This window comes from Danio rerio, chromosome 2, assembly GCF_049306965.1.
Source record: "Danio rerio strain Tuebingen ecotype United States chromosome 2, GRCz12tu, whole genome shotgun sequence".
Taxonomy (NCBI): domain Eukaryota; kingdom Metazoa; phylum Chordata; class Actinopteri; order Cypriniformes; family Danionidae; genus Danio; species Danio rerio.
The window spans coordinates 29255863-29273382 of NC_133177.1; the positions used below are offsets into that span (position 1 = coordinate 29255863).

At 35.3% G+C, this 17520-nt stretch overlaps 1 protein-coding gene across 2 annotated transcripts in view; it reads left to right on the forward strand.

Annotated features, from left to right (window-relative positions):
- slc7a14a (solute carrier family 7 member 14a) overlaps positions 1-17520 on the forward strand; it is a 131309-nt gene that overhangs the window by 57639 nt on the left and 56150 nt on the right. Inside the window, exon 1 of one of the 2 annotated variants that reach the window (NM_001347689.1) lies at positions 11685-11943. The exons of the other annotated variant lie outside the window; for it this stretch is intronic. The gene's annotated coding sequence lies outside the window, so the exon portion shown is untranslated. Of the gene's footprint in view, positions 1-11684; positions 11944-17520 lie in introns of those variants that run through there. 2 annotated transcript variants of the gene reach the window in all.

Here is a 17520-nt window from a genome sequence, read left to right on the forward strand (position 1 = left end):
ATGCCATGTGGGCGGAGGATGAATGTGCCTGTAGGAGGGAATCAGACCTGGCCAGAGCCCAAGTAAATCTGCTTGGACAGCTGTGTAGGTGTAAACAGGAACTTACTATACAAGATGCTTATTACACCTACTGACCACTACTAGAGCAATCACAATGAATTTCGGTGCTGCACCAAACATGTCATTAAATGTTACTGCATGTGGGCTGTTGGGTGCACGATTCACTGGTTAAAGGGGATCTATTATGCCAAATTTAACTTTATAAGGTGTTTGGACACAGATGGATGCGAGTAAACGACCAGAAAAGCCTGTAAAAGCTCTGCTCTCTTCTGGAACGCAGCAGCTCATTTGCATTTAAAGCGACATGCACAAAAACAGCGTGTTTGTGCTCACATCCAAATAGCAGCAAATTTGACAAGTTCTAAAAATTGAGCAGTGGAGAGTTTTGAGTTGAACCTTCTCAGATGCTCAGATGACACCAAATTTGACGAAATATGTCCCCTTTAATGTTTTCACAACCGGAAATATATAATGCATACACAATTCTGTGTCTAAAGATCAGGATTCTAGCTCCTTGTGAAGCTATTCCACTGTTGCTGCCATAAGTGTGTGTGTGTGTGCATCCTCGGCAAGTTATAATGAAAGAGTTCAAGTTTCATGCTTATAATCATCACTATCTCTTTTGGAGAAGAGTCGACCTCTGTTCCCACAGCAACTACAATGCTGTTCATGCGCTGCAGAGAGAGTTACTGTGGAAACCGCATTGAAATCATTAGGATTCACCCAATATTTGAAAGCAGTTAAAAACATAGAAAAACAGAGTCAAACACGGTGGAGAAAGGGTGAGAATAAAGACGTAAAAGTTCATCTTAGCTTCATGTGTTTTCTCTATCTACTGTCTTTGAGGTCTGGTCCTGTTTTGGCAGGTTTTACAGGTAATATTCTCTTTATCATTCTAAGTCAGCCAAGCATTTGTTTAGCATGTTTCACTGATGCCAAAGCATGCAAGCTTAATAAAATAGTAAAAGAAATATGTCATTCAGTGAGTTTGAACATGCATATCTATACACACGCACTGAATATTTGTGTGAGTACATGTGTCTATATTTGTTTTTTATGTACATGTAGATAAATCTATATTGTATGTTTTATAACATTAAATATTTTTAAATTCATTCATTCATTCATTCATTTTCTTTTTGGCTTAGTCCCTTAATTAATCAAGGGTTGCCACAGTGGAATGTACTGCCAACTATTCCGGCATATGTTTTACACAGCAGATGCCCTATCAGCCGCAACTCAGTACTAGAAAACACTCCACACAGAAATGCCAACTGACCCAGCCGAGGCTCGAACCAGTGACAATTCTTGCTGTGAGGCAAAAGAGCTTTCCACTGAGTCACCATGCCGCCTTTATTGATTTATAGTTGTAAAAATTGTATCTTCATTAACTCTACAAATCTTGACAAAACATTTTTTTTTCTGTCAGTTTGTCAGTTTATCAATTTTAGTTAATGTAATACAGGAATTAACAAACATGTTTGTCATGCCAAACACCTATTTCAAGAGTAAAATATTTAATTTACCACCGAAACTGCAGGTTAATATGTCAATAATTTAACAATATAACTTTTAGTGTCAAGGAAGGTGTCTTATTTGAATTACAATTATCTATTTATTTGTTATTTTTTAATTACTTATTTTATATTTTTACGATGAGTGTGACGCAGTGTGTAGCATGATTGCCTCACAGCAAGAAGGTTGCTGGTTAGAGCCTCGGCTGGGTCAGTTGCTCCGATTTCCCCCACAAGTCCAAATACATGTACTATAATGTAGATGAAATGGGTAAGCTGTGTGAATGAGTGAGTATGGATGTTTTTAAGTCATGAGTAACAGCTGGAAGGGCACCCGCTGCATAAAACATGCTGGATAAGTCAGTGGTTCATTCTGCTCATTCTTTTTATTCCTATGATTAATAAAGGGACTAATCCGAAAAGAAAATGAATGAATTAATAAATTAATCTTATCTTACAAACCTCTTGCAGGCAGTTCTTTCACAAACTCTCAGTTTGGAAAGATTTGATGTAGTATTATGTTTAATATACCTCATGCTGTTGATGATTAATATATATGTGTAATGTGTGATGTTGTAATGCTTGTAAAAGGTTGGGTCAAAATTAATCTAGAAGTAATTAAAAACGTGGTTAAATTAAGTGTATTATTAACACCTAACACTAAGGTACACACAGCAACCAGAGTTTGATTCCAGGCTCAAGGTTCTTTGCTGATACTTTCTCTCTCTTTCTGCTCCCAATTCTATCCTAATATATGGAGGAAAAAAAAAACAAAAAACAAACAACCAAAAACCAGGCAATCTAGATTAGGTTACTGACTACAATTGAATAGTTCAGATGCGAAATTCTCTAGATGCCATCTTAACTTTTCTTTTAAAATGGCCATGGCTTCACTGTGAAAGTTGAGTAATTTCACTTTTGAAGAAAACGGCACTTTGTAGTTTTTGCATCTGAATTTTTCGTTTTTTGTTGTGAATTTTGTAATCAATAAAGTACTACTGTATGTACTGTATGGACTGCAGTAATGATATGTTTTGGCTATAAAACCGTGTTATACTAGTGTGGATTTGATTTAGGAGTGTTTATTCTCATTTTTGAGGATTTGGTTGAGAGAACAATTTCCTGTCTGCAATTCCAATTGTTTACATTCATTCTGAAACAGACGGTCCTCTTTGTGCAAGTTTACATTTTGGTAATGATTCTGCCACATAAGTACACCTAGAGGCCTTCAGTGTGTCAACAGTAATCAGCCACGCACCATTAAACGCCTTCATCAAAACATTTCCACTTATAAAAGGCACTTCCCTCATAAAAGCAGCCACTTTGAACCAATTTTCTGCTCATCTGGCCTTGAGCATTTTTCTTACAAACTGCTCTTTAAGGAAAATAGACCTGAAACTCAGGATTAAATGCATTTATTTACAGTATTTCCAAAACACAATATCTTAGTCACTGAGATTTATCAATAGCTTCAGTCATTTTTTTAACTTTTGCTTTTTTTAAACTGCACAGTATCAATGGGGACTGATCGAAATGAAAGGGAGGTGTAGATGCCTTTCTGACATATTGCCAATTAAAGTGTTTCCATTAATTAGCCCTCTTTATGAGCCCCCATCCCACTTCAGTCTGGATGACTTTAGCGCCAGATGGTGCCCTGCTTTACTGATAGCAGCTCGGTCCTCCCACTGGATGACTGATGAAACAGAAAGAGCCTATCACAGCAGACTTATCCAACTCCCACTTGGCACCAAGAAAGAAACAGCACAGGGCTCTTCTCCATAGAAAAACCCCCAGAGACACAGGCTTAATAGAAGATGGATAAAAGTACATAGTAACTGTTTAAGCGACTGTGCTACATGGTGCTTAACAGTTGTTTATTCAAAAAAAAAAAAAAAAGATATTTTATGCTTATTACTTGGTCCCACTTTACTATGTGCTTGCCTCAAAAAATAATTACAATGTACTTAATGTGTTTATAATGTTTTGCAGAACACTTCTGGTGCTCTTGATACGGGATATAAGTAGGGTTAGGGACAAGTTTGGTGGTATGGGTGGGTTTAGGGGTGGGTTAAGGTGTGAGGGATTTTTTTTTCAGAATCTACTTTGCATCATCAGCTGTTTTCGCAGCATATCTGAAACTGAATTAGCCATGTGGATTGATGATAAAAAACCTTCTAAACCTACTGGTAGGCACAGAAGGCCCCTACTAGCCCATATCTATCAGCTGATAACCACTGATAACGCCCATTCAATCAAGTGATAACATTCGAATCGGCTGGGTTGGTGCTCCTTGAGATTGGCCATTGCTATATCTGAATATGACCTGACCTTCAAAGCCCATGTAAACAGTGACAGAACAGTAAGGATTGCATCAGCATTATGTTGTATCAAATCAGGGGCAAATCCTCATTCTTTGGAAAATTTAATTTGTAAACGTTTCCAGGCCTTTGGTACAGTATCAAACCAAAAATTGTTAGCATTCAGTAAGTATCATAGTCTGGCATTATGTAAAATTTGATACAAATCACTGCAAGTTTGTGCAGAAAGAAAGGCTGGATTTACTTATGACTCATTTCAGGCAGTTCAGAATCATTTTTTTTAATTTTTTTTTTATAAGAGAGTTACTTCATTTTTCATGCACTTTGATTGCTGAAACTTTGAAGACTTAGGTTTATTACCCTCTACATGTAAGGTCGTGTCTGAAAAAGTAAAACACATGCATTTAAATTTTTCTGTTCCACCACTAGCCTTTTGGTTGGCTTCTACTTGATTCCTAAAATTCATTAATACAGATGTTGTAATGCATTGGTTGGTGTCTATAGAAGTGAAATGGAATATATTTGTGGTTTGGTAGTCAGTGCAGTGGCAAATTCCCGGCTAGTATTCAGTGGTAATCAGACAGAAATACACAAAAGTCTGCTGCTATTTCCAGATTTAGTGCAGGAAATGGACAAGTGGGAATACAGCATGAACTCATTGAGAACAATTTATTGTTCAGTAATGGGTTTCATAGAAACAAGGCTAGCTGTAGACTGTGATGTAGTAAAAAAAGTCTTATTCCATACTCTAGAAGAGACTGATGAAACAAAAAGAGTGCAGTTGTACTTTGCAGAATATGTCATATTTATCAAAAATAACTCAGTTTTGTAGTATTATGAACACCCATCAATTGTTTGTAAAAGCAAGGTGTGCATGTTTGCCTTTTGGCAATATAAATAAAAATAAAATATAAATAAAATATTAAATAAAAATATTTAAATAAACATTTTTAAATATTATATTCAATAAAATATTTAATATAATAAAAATCATATTAAATGTATTAATAATTTATATTTAATAATTCAATATATTTTCTTTACTTGTAAGTGTTGCACAAAGAAACATTTATTTTTGTAAATATAGTATATTTAATGTTAGATATTTGTACAGACATTATTTTCTCTCTTTTTATATTTACATTCTGTTTTCATCTGAAAAATAAAATGAAAAATATTCAATATTAAAATAATTTAATAATACTTTAATATTTTGCGTTACAGTATTTTACTAAATCCATTGCCATTTTTAATACTGGACACCGGTCATTTTTTAATGTCTGTAGTTTTAGCATTCGACACTGAAATTTTAGCATCATATATTTACATTTTTTTAGTTAATATAATTTCTTTTTTCATTATAAATATTAATTATAAATAGTGTCTGCATCAACCATACAACCACTCAAGCACCCCCCATTCCTCAACACACACACATACACAAAAAATCTTGTAAAAAATCTAAAATATTATACAAAAGTCAACATCCCAAACCTTTTCTATACCAGTGAAGTTTCTCTCAATGATAAGAGTCCTACATTCAGCCAGTAAAGGCTGTGCCCTCTCCTCACAATTCTATGACCCTTTTGAAAGGTCGGTCATTCCTGATTGGCTGATCCCCTGCTTGCACTCATAGTCAGGGTTTTTCTTGTTCTTCATTGCAGGAGGCCTGGCATTAAAAACCATCTGAGCAATCACAACCAACCACTAATGATCAGGGTACAGGGTCTCGCTCCTGAGGCGAATCTGGGCCTCAAAGAGAAGCAGGACCCCCGGGTGACATCTGAACGCTGCCAATTAGCAGAAAGACCACAGCTTCCTCATAATGATACTCTGAATGATCTGACAGAGCTGGGAAACAGTCATGACTTCATGGCTGAATGTGGTTTGGCAGCACAGAATCTGTTGGTTAATTTGGACGTGATTGATTTTGTGAAACGGACACTCGTGTGAGACAGAGATGGAGGGAGAGAAGATATTTCCTGTCAGCGCATCTGCTCATCTGATGATGTTGTAAAACAATCTCTGTGCACAGGAGAAAAGGTGCTGGGTAGATTATATGGCTGATTATACGTAATCTGGATTCAATACTGCTCATTTAATGTTATTGTGTTTTAAATTTGTTCATATTCAGGCTTCAGTTACTTTTTTTTTTGCATGAATTCTTAATGTGGACAAAATGGCATTAAATTAGATTAATTGGATTTCTGTAATATATTATTTTCAAAAGCAACGTTCCCCAACATTGTCGGTTTATCATAGGTTAGAAGAAAAGGTGGGTACACGATTATCCTATTCAAATCAAAACATTGACTACATTTACGTGGACATCAGTAATCAAATTATTTGCCTTAATCTGAAAGAGACAGTAATAGGATTAAAGTGTTTACATGTGTTGCTTTTTGAATGTTGTTTTCATAATCCCATTTTACATGTTATAACACATACCGGGAAGTAGCGCTTGATTTTCCACATTTTTTTATGTTACAGCCATTTTCCAAAATATAATAATTTCATTTATTTGCTCAACATTCTACACCCAAAACCCCATAATGACAATGTGAAAAAAGATTTGTTGAAATTGTTGACAATTTATTAAAAATAAAAAACCTGAAAAATTACATGTACATCAGTATTCACAGCCTTTGCTCAATACTTTGTTGATGCACCTTTGGCAGCTACAGCCTCAAGTATATTTCAATATGAAGCCAAAAGCTTGGCACACCTGTCTTTGGTAATTTTTACCCATTCCTCTTTTCAGTCCCTCTTAAGCTCTATTAGGTTGGATAGAAAGCGGCAGTCTACAGCCATTTTCAGATCTCTCCAGAGATGTTCAATTGGATTTAGATCTGGGCTCTGGCTGGGCCACTCAAGGATATTCTCAGAGTTGTTGTGAAGCAACTTCATTGATATTTTGGCGGTGTGCTTTGGGTCATTGTCCTGCTGGAAGATGAACCGTCGCCCCAGTCTGAGGTCAAGAGCACTCTGAAGCAGGTTATATTCAGGATGTCTCTGTACATTGCTGCATTCATCTTTCCCTCTATCCTGACTAGTCTTCCAGTTCCTGCTTCTGAAAAACATCCCCACAGCACGATGCTGCCACCACCATGCTTCATTGTAGGGATGGTATTAGCCTGGTGATGAGCAGTGCATGGGTTTCTCCAAATGTAACATCAGTGGAAACAGAATGTAGCTGAGCTCAATTTAGAGCTTCATGGCAAAGGCTGTGATGGATGTACATCCTTTTGTACATGTGATTTTTCAGGTGTTTTATTTTTAATAAATTTGCAACAATTTAATAAAAAAAACTTTTTTTCACATTGTCATTATGGATTATTGTGTGTAGAATTTTGAGGAAATAAATTTATTTAATCTATTTAGGAATGAGTCTGTAAGTAAAAAAAAAAAATGTGAAAAAAGTAAAGAGCTAAATAATTTACAGGTGCACTGTAATTCCATTAGCATCATAATTTACGGCCCTATACACATTTCCACCGGAGTTTCATGTAATTTCGGGTGTTTCATTTTGAATTTGTCTACTTTAACTGCAGTTTGGCACTTTTTCTTTCATTCAGGAGCATTTCATGTGTGCCTGCTATAACAAACAAGATATTGGATGTATGAACTGCTGGAAGAGGGTTTTTTTTATGGAATTTGATACCACATGTTGCATGCAGAAAAAAAACTCTGCATTTCACGATGGAGGTGTCCGTGGTCCTTGGTAGGTGCAGAGAATAGGTGTATATGTGTATAGGCTATCCTGTCACAAAATGCGGCGAAAATCCTACATGACCATAACAGTTTGATTAAAGTTTTACACTTAACGCGACTAAAACCGGCATATGCCCATGTCTTAATTTGATTTCTGTTTAGTTCAATTATGACTTTAGTCGGATTAAATTAATCAAAAATCACTGTTTACATATTAGACTCTTAATCATAGTATTGTCTTAGTCGCATAAATAGCGTATTATTTGTGTCCATGTTCTCATTGTCAGATTATGCTATTGTAACAAAGGCCGGAGGCCAGCCAGCTGCTTTAATCCCAGCTCGGAGCGGGTTGGGTGGTGTAGAACTGGCGGGTTACACTATACCAAAAAGATAATAATGAATTATCTACTATACTTACTACAATCATAATGTAATACAATTTGTATGAAAAACAACTATCACCATACAATACAACCAACCATACACATTTAATAATAAAAGTTTTGATAAAACATTCTTCAAATAATAATTTTTATAGTTAAAAAAAAAAAAAAAACTTGTGTGAAATGAGAATGTTTGTGGATATTAAAAGTTTTTTCATGCAACCATTAATAACAATAAAGAACCTTTATTCTTTAAGGGATAGTTCACCCAAAACTTAAAATTCTGCCATCCTTTACTCACTCTTCACTGATTCAAAACCTGTTGGATTTATTTTTCCTGTTGAACACAAAAGAAGTTTTTTTTTTTTTTTTTTTTAAAGCTGGACTGTGTGAAAGTGATTGGCCTCCATAATATTTGTTTTTCTCTACTAAGTAAGTGGTTAAAGGTTTCTAACATTTTTCAAAATAACTTATTTTGTGTTCAACAAAAAAAGGTTTGGAACCACATGAGGGTGAGTAAATGTAATGTTTTTGGGTAAACTATCCCTTTAAGAGTGTACACGGTGTACAAAATCATCTAGAATTGACTCAAACTGATGTATGTTTTATGTAAGAAACACTTCACCCACAATAATTCTGAGAGGCCTTATTATATATGACAACCAGGGCAAAGAGAGCGAGCCAAAGGCTGAGAGATGAGACATGGAGCCAAGGTCAGAGTCCTCAGGCATGTTTGAGAGCGCAGATTCTCCCCGAATATTCTCTGCACAGAAAGACTCATCTCACACACTTGGCTTGAGAGCTGTGGGGGTTTTGACATTTTCGCCAGGAAAAAAAAAGAGCAGCAGCAAAAGTAAGATGTGAAACTGTGACCCATCACTTTCAGCTCAGGCTGTGTGTTTAAAAGCCTGCTGAAGGGAGACTGTTGTCTGATACAGAGCGGTTGGCCGTGTTCATCAGCCACTGAATATTACTCACAGTGTAAGACTGTGTGAGTCATGCAAGTAAAATGCTCAGCTCACAGTTATTACTAGAGAATGATAAACAGTAGACACAGGTAATACAGCAGACACACTCATATTTCACTGTCATAGGCTTTTTTATTGTGAGAGTCACACACAAATATTAAATAAATTTTTGTTTAAAAGGCTTTATGGAGCGTCTCGGTGGTGCAGCGGCTAGCATGATTGCCTCAGAGCAAGAAGTTTGCTGGTTCGTGCCCAGGCTAGATCATGTTTGGCATTTCTGTGTGGAGTTTGCATGTTCTCTCTGTGTTTGCGTGGGTTTTTCTCCGGGTGCTTCGGTTTCCCCCACAGTTTAAAAACATGCAGTACAGGAAAATTAAATAAGCTAAGTCGGCCATAGTGTATGTGTGTGAATAAGTGTGTATGGGCGTTTTCCAGTGGTGGGTTGTGGCTCGATGGGCACCCGCTGCATAAAACATATGCTGGATGAGTTAGCAGTTCATTCCGCTGTGGAGACCACAGATTAATAAAGGGATTAAGCCGAAAAGAAAATAAATGAATAAAAATACTTTGTTTTAAGGATTTCTTTATTAATTTGTGTTTTTTTTATTATTTTTTTTATTACTTTTGAAAATAATTATAATATTCATAGCTATTTTTTAAGGCATGATGTAAACTGAAGTGAGTGGAACCTTGTCAAGTATGGTTTTCTTACAATCTAAATTGGTCCTCTGCTTTTAACCCATCTAAGTGTAGACACACGTTTTTGAGTGAAGAGTGAGAGCACACCACACACACACACACACACACACACACACACACCCGGAGTGGCATCTATTGCTTCATTCAGAAATTGAAACCAAAAATTTCAATGCATTGTTCAAATACCATTTGTTCAATTACTTACTAAACTATTAAATTTCTTCTTTACCTAAAATATATTATTAGTTTTTAATTTGAATGAATAATTTCAAACACATTGTGGAGTTGGTGTATGGTTGTGACAAATAGCACTCATAATGCATTGAAAAAAAGGTATATGTCCAGCATAAAAGTGTATAGGCTTTAGTAATGGAACAAAATTTATTCATTCATTTTCCTTCGGCTTAGCCCCTGATTGTCAGGGGTCGCAACAGCGGAATGAACCGCCAACTATTCCAACATATGCTTTACACATTGGAAACTTCCAGCCGCAATCCAGTACTGGGAAACACCCATCCGCTCATTCACACACACTTGTACACTACGGCCAATTAAGTTCATCCAATTCACTTATAGTGCATGTCTTTGGACAGTTGGGGAAAGCGGAGCACCTGGAGGAAACCCATGCAAACATGTGGAGAACATGCAAACTCAATGCAGAATTGACAACTGGCCCAGATGGGACTCGAACCAGCAACTGTCTTGCTGTAAGGCGATAGTGCTATACCCACTGAGCCACAGTGCCGCACAGGGAACTAAACATTTGCAATTTTTTTAAGTTTATCAAAATACATGTCTGATCTATTTATTTATTTACCATTATTCTTAAGCGTTCATATCAAAAAAAATGTTAGACACTGGTATGTATCGAGCACATTTTGGTGCTAAAAAACTTTTGTAAAATCAAGTATGGATTTCTATCAGTGTCAAAAAAGGTCAGATAAATATAGCCTTCCCCCCCATATTTCATCCATGTTTGAGCCTGAATGTTTTGGTAAATATAAACTTTATGTACAACCTTAATAGAGGTTGCATGGGAGAGTTTTGTGTTTTGTTTTACTTTGTTTGACTATAGAATAAAAAATATTTGTTAATTCTAAAGAGGTGGCACGGCGACTCAGTGTTTTGCACTGTCGCCTTACAGCAAGAAGGTTGCTGGTTAGAGTCTAGGCTGGGTCAGTTGGCATTTCTGTATGGAGTTTGCACGTTCTTCCCATGTTCGTGTGGGTTTTCTCCAGGTGCTCCGATTTCACCCACAGTCCAAAGACATGCGGTATAGGTGAATTGAATAAACTAATATGGCTGTAGTGTATGAATGTGAATGTGAGAGTGTATGGGTGTTTCCCAGTACTGGGTTGCAGCTGGAAGGGCATTCGCTGTGTTAAACATATGCTGGATAAATTGGCGGTTCATTTCACTGTTTTAGTGAATAAAGGGACTAAGCTGAAGGAAAATGAATAAATGAATAATTCCAAAAAAATTATTTATCATATTGCATATTTTCTAAATGTTATATCATCAAACATTATCTGTGTGTGCATATCCAGGCTATATGTTTACAGCACTGCTGTTTTTATTAACATAAAGTGATCAAAGGAAAATCATAATTAAATATTATAATATTACGTTATTTTTGTTGATGAAATAGGCTACATTATTCGGATCCATTACATGCGTTAGAAGGTTAATATGAATTGTTTAAGGATACACATTTCATAATTTTATTTATTTTTAAAAATATTTTATTTAAACAAACCTAATGCTACACCATCAATCTGATGCATTCAAGCAGTCGCGCACGCTCACAATAGCATCTTGTCGCTGGATGCAGCGAGCGCGCTTCCTGTTTTCTACCCATCATGCTTTTGATGGAGGAATGATGACGGATCATTAATTTGGCCTGTCGCAAAAGGGGCTCGATGTTCTCACGCAACCGTATCATAACGTCACTGACGTGGACGGCGATAATAAATAATGAATGTGCCAGCTTATCACGTGGAGGAGGCGTCTGAATAATTTAACCCCTCCGTTACTACACGATAGTACATCCCTTTCCGCAGCATCCGAGATGAAGCGTCCCTCCCTGCGACGACCTTAATCCTTACAATGATGATTTTGTCGCTTTAAGTGCTGCTTTGAGTTTATAGGAGTGCGTGAAAGCGTTATAAGACACGGAAATGCATCCTGCTTGGGACCCACCTGTCTTTAGACTCCGCCACCGCCTCGCGCGTCTCTGAGCCGCAGCACCGCACATCAGCATCGGCACAGCTGGACAGCGGCGGCCGGGAAGGTAAGAGCTGACCGAGAGCGGACACTGGCTCAGGATGTCCACCAGACCATTTTACACCATTTTAACATAAAACAAGAAGCGTATACGAAGTGCTTCAAAGAATAAGTGTAAGAATAATTCATATTTAGTTGCTTTTTCGGGATACAATTGTGTTTTACTTACTCTCTCGGGATTTCAGTGATATAGCAGTTAACTTTGTTGTAAGCTGACGTCACTTGTGTATTAAAAAACCACATTACGGTGGTGTTTTAAATGAGAACAAAACATTTTGTTTCAGTATCAGCTGCTTGTGTTTGACGGGAGGGGCGGTGCGAGATCGCTATCAAGTCAATGTCTACATTTCAATAACATGTTTTATTTTTTTAATGCAGTAGAAATTGCTGCATTATTAATGACATGGTTTTTAGATAAGCAATGGCCTCTTTTGATCACACAGACTGCGATAGTGTCTGTAGGGAAGCTCTGGGCAGTAAAACGAGGTTAATCTCCAATGACATGATGGCAGTTACTCGCGGATGCTGCTTTGTTTATAATCGGGCGTGTAAAAGACAGAGGCGCTGACCGTGGTGCTGAAACATACACGTCCCGATTTGGACATCGTCAAGCTTTTGGTGTAATGTTTGACTTGTGCTGTTTAAATTGCAGTTGGTAAAGCGACTTTTGTCCTGCTTGATCGAAACATAACCTCATTTTCTTTGAATGAAATTCATCTGTGAACCTCTTTGGTTGTTTTGCTTGTGAATGGTCCATAAACAGTTAAACAGAAAGGGGAAATTATTGGCATTCCTGATGTTCCATTATATTAGATTATGAGGTCTGTGTGCCTTCATTGAATAATCAATCTTTGTGTATTTGTTGGTCTTATTGATTCTGAGCTTATTTATTTTGATTTATTGACTTGGGTTTTAATATGCTCTGCAGTCATGTTTTTATTACACTTCAACCCACCATATTTTTTAATCTACCATATCACAATGAACCACATTGCTTTTAGTCTAAAAGATTGTGGTACAAGGCAGGAGAGAGGGTAATGTTGCTTAATAAAGGTTGTGGCATTTGTAAACACGCAAACAAGATCATAATTTGAAAAGGTTAAATGGTCCTGAAAAAAATAGTTACGTCTGTTTTGTTTGTTGTCAGAAATGGCCGTATTGAAAATCTGAAATAGAAAATGTTTGGTATTGTGCCCACACAAAAGCTTACTGAATGCTAATTTTTTGAGAACAACTTGTTTCCACTTCAACTTTATTTACCACCTACTGTATATTCTTTAAAATAAAAACAAAACAACATTAAGGTTGAGCTGAAATTCAAGATTTTCAACAGCTGAATGAATGTATTTTAACTGTAGCACACAGCCCCCTCAAAGCATAAATATTTTATCATATTTTGACCACTGCACAAACAGCACCACTGATAAACAGCATGAAATCCAATGTTTTTTCATGTTATCCATGTTAAATTTATATATATATATATATATATATATATATATATATATATATATATATATATATATATATATTATATATCAATAGATGTATATATAAATATATATATATATATATATTTAATTAATTAATATATAATATTAATATATATTATATATAATATTAATATATATATTATAATTTGTATATATATATATATATATATATATATATATATATATATATATATACACACACACACACACACACACACACACACACACACACACACACACACACACACACACACACACAGTTGAAGTCAGAATTATTAAATTATTAGAATTAACAGAGCAAGGACATTTTCACAGTTTGTCTGATAATATTTTTTTTCTTCTGGAGAAAGTCTTATTAGTTTTATTTTAGCTAGAATAAAAGCAGTTTTTAGTTTTTTTAAAGCCCATATTAAGGTCAAAATTAGTAGTCGATTTAAGCTGTTTTACTCCTAAAATGACAAAAGCATAGAGTAACTTAATTTTTCAGTAAGAACAAAAAAGGAAAACAGATTTCCAAATATAGCGTCTGTGTGTTTGTTGTGTGTGTATGTATGTGTTTTTGTGACCTAGCAGGACACAAATCACCAATATAACATAGGTATGCCACAGGTATTATAAAAAGGTGGTGAAATATGACAAATAAATAGTGTTGGTGAAATTAATGCTGACGTCCTCATTTCTCCAAAAGCTTATAATTCAGACAGAATGATTTTTTTTTTAGAAAGTAAAACTGCACACAGTTTTCTTTTGTGGGTTGAGTTTAGGGGAAGGGTGGGGTTAGGCTGATAGAAAATACAATTTGTACAGTAGAAAAACAATGGAAAAGTACCCACACTGTAAAAAAAAAAACTGGTTGCCTTACATTTTTAAGCTGAATAAAATTAACCTTAGGAGTGTATTAGATTTAGATTGTTAAACTGACTTAAAACAGCTTGCATAACTTATAAAATTAAGTTAAAACATGATTAACTTAGTTTAATAAGTTACAATGACCTAAAACATATACTGTCAGGACTAATTGATCATATATTATTTTTTTACAGTGCACATTTGATGAAAACAAACATGTGTGTTCTGACTCAAAAGTCTACAAATAGCTTTTTGAACTCTGACTCATGGGTTCACCAGTATCACTTGCTTTTTTTCTGAATGAGCCTCCTATAAATCCTCCCATTAATCTCCTGCCACCATTGTGATGTCACTGGCACTGTTTGCGCAGATGCAGTAATACAATTAAAGGCTTTCCGTCAATTAGGACCACCTGCAGACCAGCATGGATAATAGAGGAGAGCATGAGACACAATGCAGTCTGAAGAGCTCAGCTAAGAACAGACAAAAATAAACACACACACATTTTCACTACAAAGACAAATATATAATCTTTAACACGCAGTATTGGTAAAGTGGCAGACTACAACTTGGGGAACTTCTTTATAGATAAAAGGAAAGGGCTAATTTTAGTAGCTAAGATTTTGAAATCACCTATTGGCTTATGGTTTGTTTGTTTCAATATCTGAACAATTAAATGACAAGAAATAAAGTAAGATATTTTGAAGAATGTTAAATAGTCATTGACTTCTTTAGTATTTTCCCCCTATACGGATGTCATTGTATATCAATAGCCAACATTCTTCAGAATGTTTTTTTTTGTGTTCAACAGCAATAAAAAGCTTTAAATGCACTTGAGGTTGAGCAAAAGTATTTTCATCCTGGGGTAAACCATCCACACTGTATTGTTGCTTTGTTAAACAATTAGCAATAGTATTTGACAAAAACTGTATCCTTTAGTGTTCTTCTATTTGGTTTTGTTTGGCTCTGATTGTGCGCTGATGTACTTAGAGAAGTGAGTTGTACTGAGGGAGAGAGAGAGAGAGAGAGAGTGATAAATCTGATGGCCTGAAATGGTGTTAGTGTTCATGCCAGCCAGATTCACTCCACTCAGCAGCCGGTTTATATAACATTGCAGGAGGAGGAGAACAGGGTGGAGCTGCACTGTACTGGCCTGAGGAAACAACCGACTCCATGGGTGAAATCTATAGTTTTATTCAAGTTTTTGCATTAAGCATGTCTTCCTATTGCACACATTTATTTGGGTCCAAGGTGGTTTTGAGATGATAATTTCTTAATAAAATAGTAGCATTAATTTTCTAAATTGAATCAAATGAGGGTGGCATGGTGGCTCAGCGGTTAGCATTGTCGCCTCACAGCAAGAAGGTTGCTGATTCGAGTCCCAGCTGGGTAATTTGGCATTTCTGTGTGAAGTTTGCATGTTCTCCCCATGTTTGCGTGAGTTTTTTCCAGGTGCTCCACCCCCCCCCCCCCCCTCATTCCAAACACATGCGGTATAGATGAATCGAATAAACTAAATTGGCTGTAGTGTGTAAGTGTGTATGGGAGTTTCCCAGTACTGGGTTGTGGCTGGAGGGGCATCCACTGTGGTGCCTCTGATAAATCAAGAGACTAAGCTGAAGAAAAATGAATCAATGAATCAATCAAATGAACTTTTGGTAGATAGCTCAGCTATCTTGGAAACAGGTGGCTACTGACTTTCGCAGTATATATTTTTGATGCTATGAAAGTGTCAGTGTTCGCAGGTTTCCAAAATTCTTCAAAATATTTTTTGTGTAAAACAGAAAAAAGGACAATCTTAAGTTACGTTTCATGCCAACGTTAAAAAAGTTAAGCATGTTGAAAACAGTTGTGGTGATTAATATTTTGGTTGCAACTGATACTGATTTAAAAAACTTTACTCTTTTTAAAACTCACCACAACTATTAACTAATATTTGCTACCTACTCACCACAACTACCATAACAATATATTATCAGTAAAGAAAAATAATTATTGCCATAAATCATGATTTCTTGATGTCCGATTTAATCAGTGTATTTTTTCCATCATGTGTCATTGTGTAATCAAAATGTTTTATTTTATTCTTGCTTTTGTTGTATTTATAAAATCTCTAAAAGGTAAGTTTTATAATTGTACAACAAAAACTTTTTAAAATAATTTTTCCTAAAAAATGTGTGTATGTAAAAAATCTAGCCTTTAAATTGGTGGTTTTATCTCCCACAACAATGTATTTAAAGATTATGATGTTAGTTTCTCTCACTGATTAGACTTGAAGCGCTAAAAGTTGTTTGCTCTATAATTGAAAGTACTCTTATTTTAAAAGATCTAACATGTAGAGTATTTTTGTTAACTGCCAATACTGGTATACCACAATTTCAAAAGGAAAACAGAGTATTTCACTAATCACACTTTGGTCAATTTAAAAATATTTTAATCCTGATTTTCTTAGTGCCATTTGATTTTAGCATTTGTGCTAGAAAGAGGCCATTTCGGCTAAAGTAAAAGAACTGTAAATTGTAAGTTCTCTTTAAGAAAGCATGTTCTTTTGCCCTCTTTCTGTGTGTGCATCCATTAGTGAAAGGTCATAATAATTTAAAGTGTTGAAATATAAGAACTGTTTATCTAATAGCAGAAAAAGATTTTTCTTGCTATGTTTGATTATTTCTACACTACCAAATTTGTCCATAAAAGAATTGACAAATAATATGATAAAAAACAGTTTCCCCCTAAAAGTAAAATAAATTATTTGTTTTTGACAAGCATTGAATTATTAAAATTGAATATGCTTTCAAAAAGATAATAGAAATAGAAATAATTGCTGCATATAAAAAGTCTTTTCCTTAACTCTTTGAAATGTCAAACGTACCCACAGTAATAGAAGCACCCATATACTGTCATCATGGCAAATACAAAATAAGTTAGTTATTAAAAGTCATGTTTAAAATATATTTTGAAAACATCTTCTCTAGCATTAAACAGCACTTGGGAAATATTTGAAAAATAATTTACGTTTCACTACAGGCCTAATAATTTTGTCTTTACCCTGTATTTCATGATTCAGTTACAATGTCAAATAATTAAGTCAAACATCTGTAATCTTATAAACAATGACTAGTTTTCTAGATCTAGTATTTTAAAAAAGTAAACACACTGAGTTCAAAGGACAGCCTTTTGAACAGTTTGTACTCTGGCAGGGCTGTGCAATTAAAATATATGTGCATTTTGAATTCCTCCACATA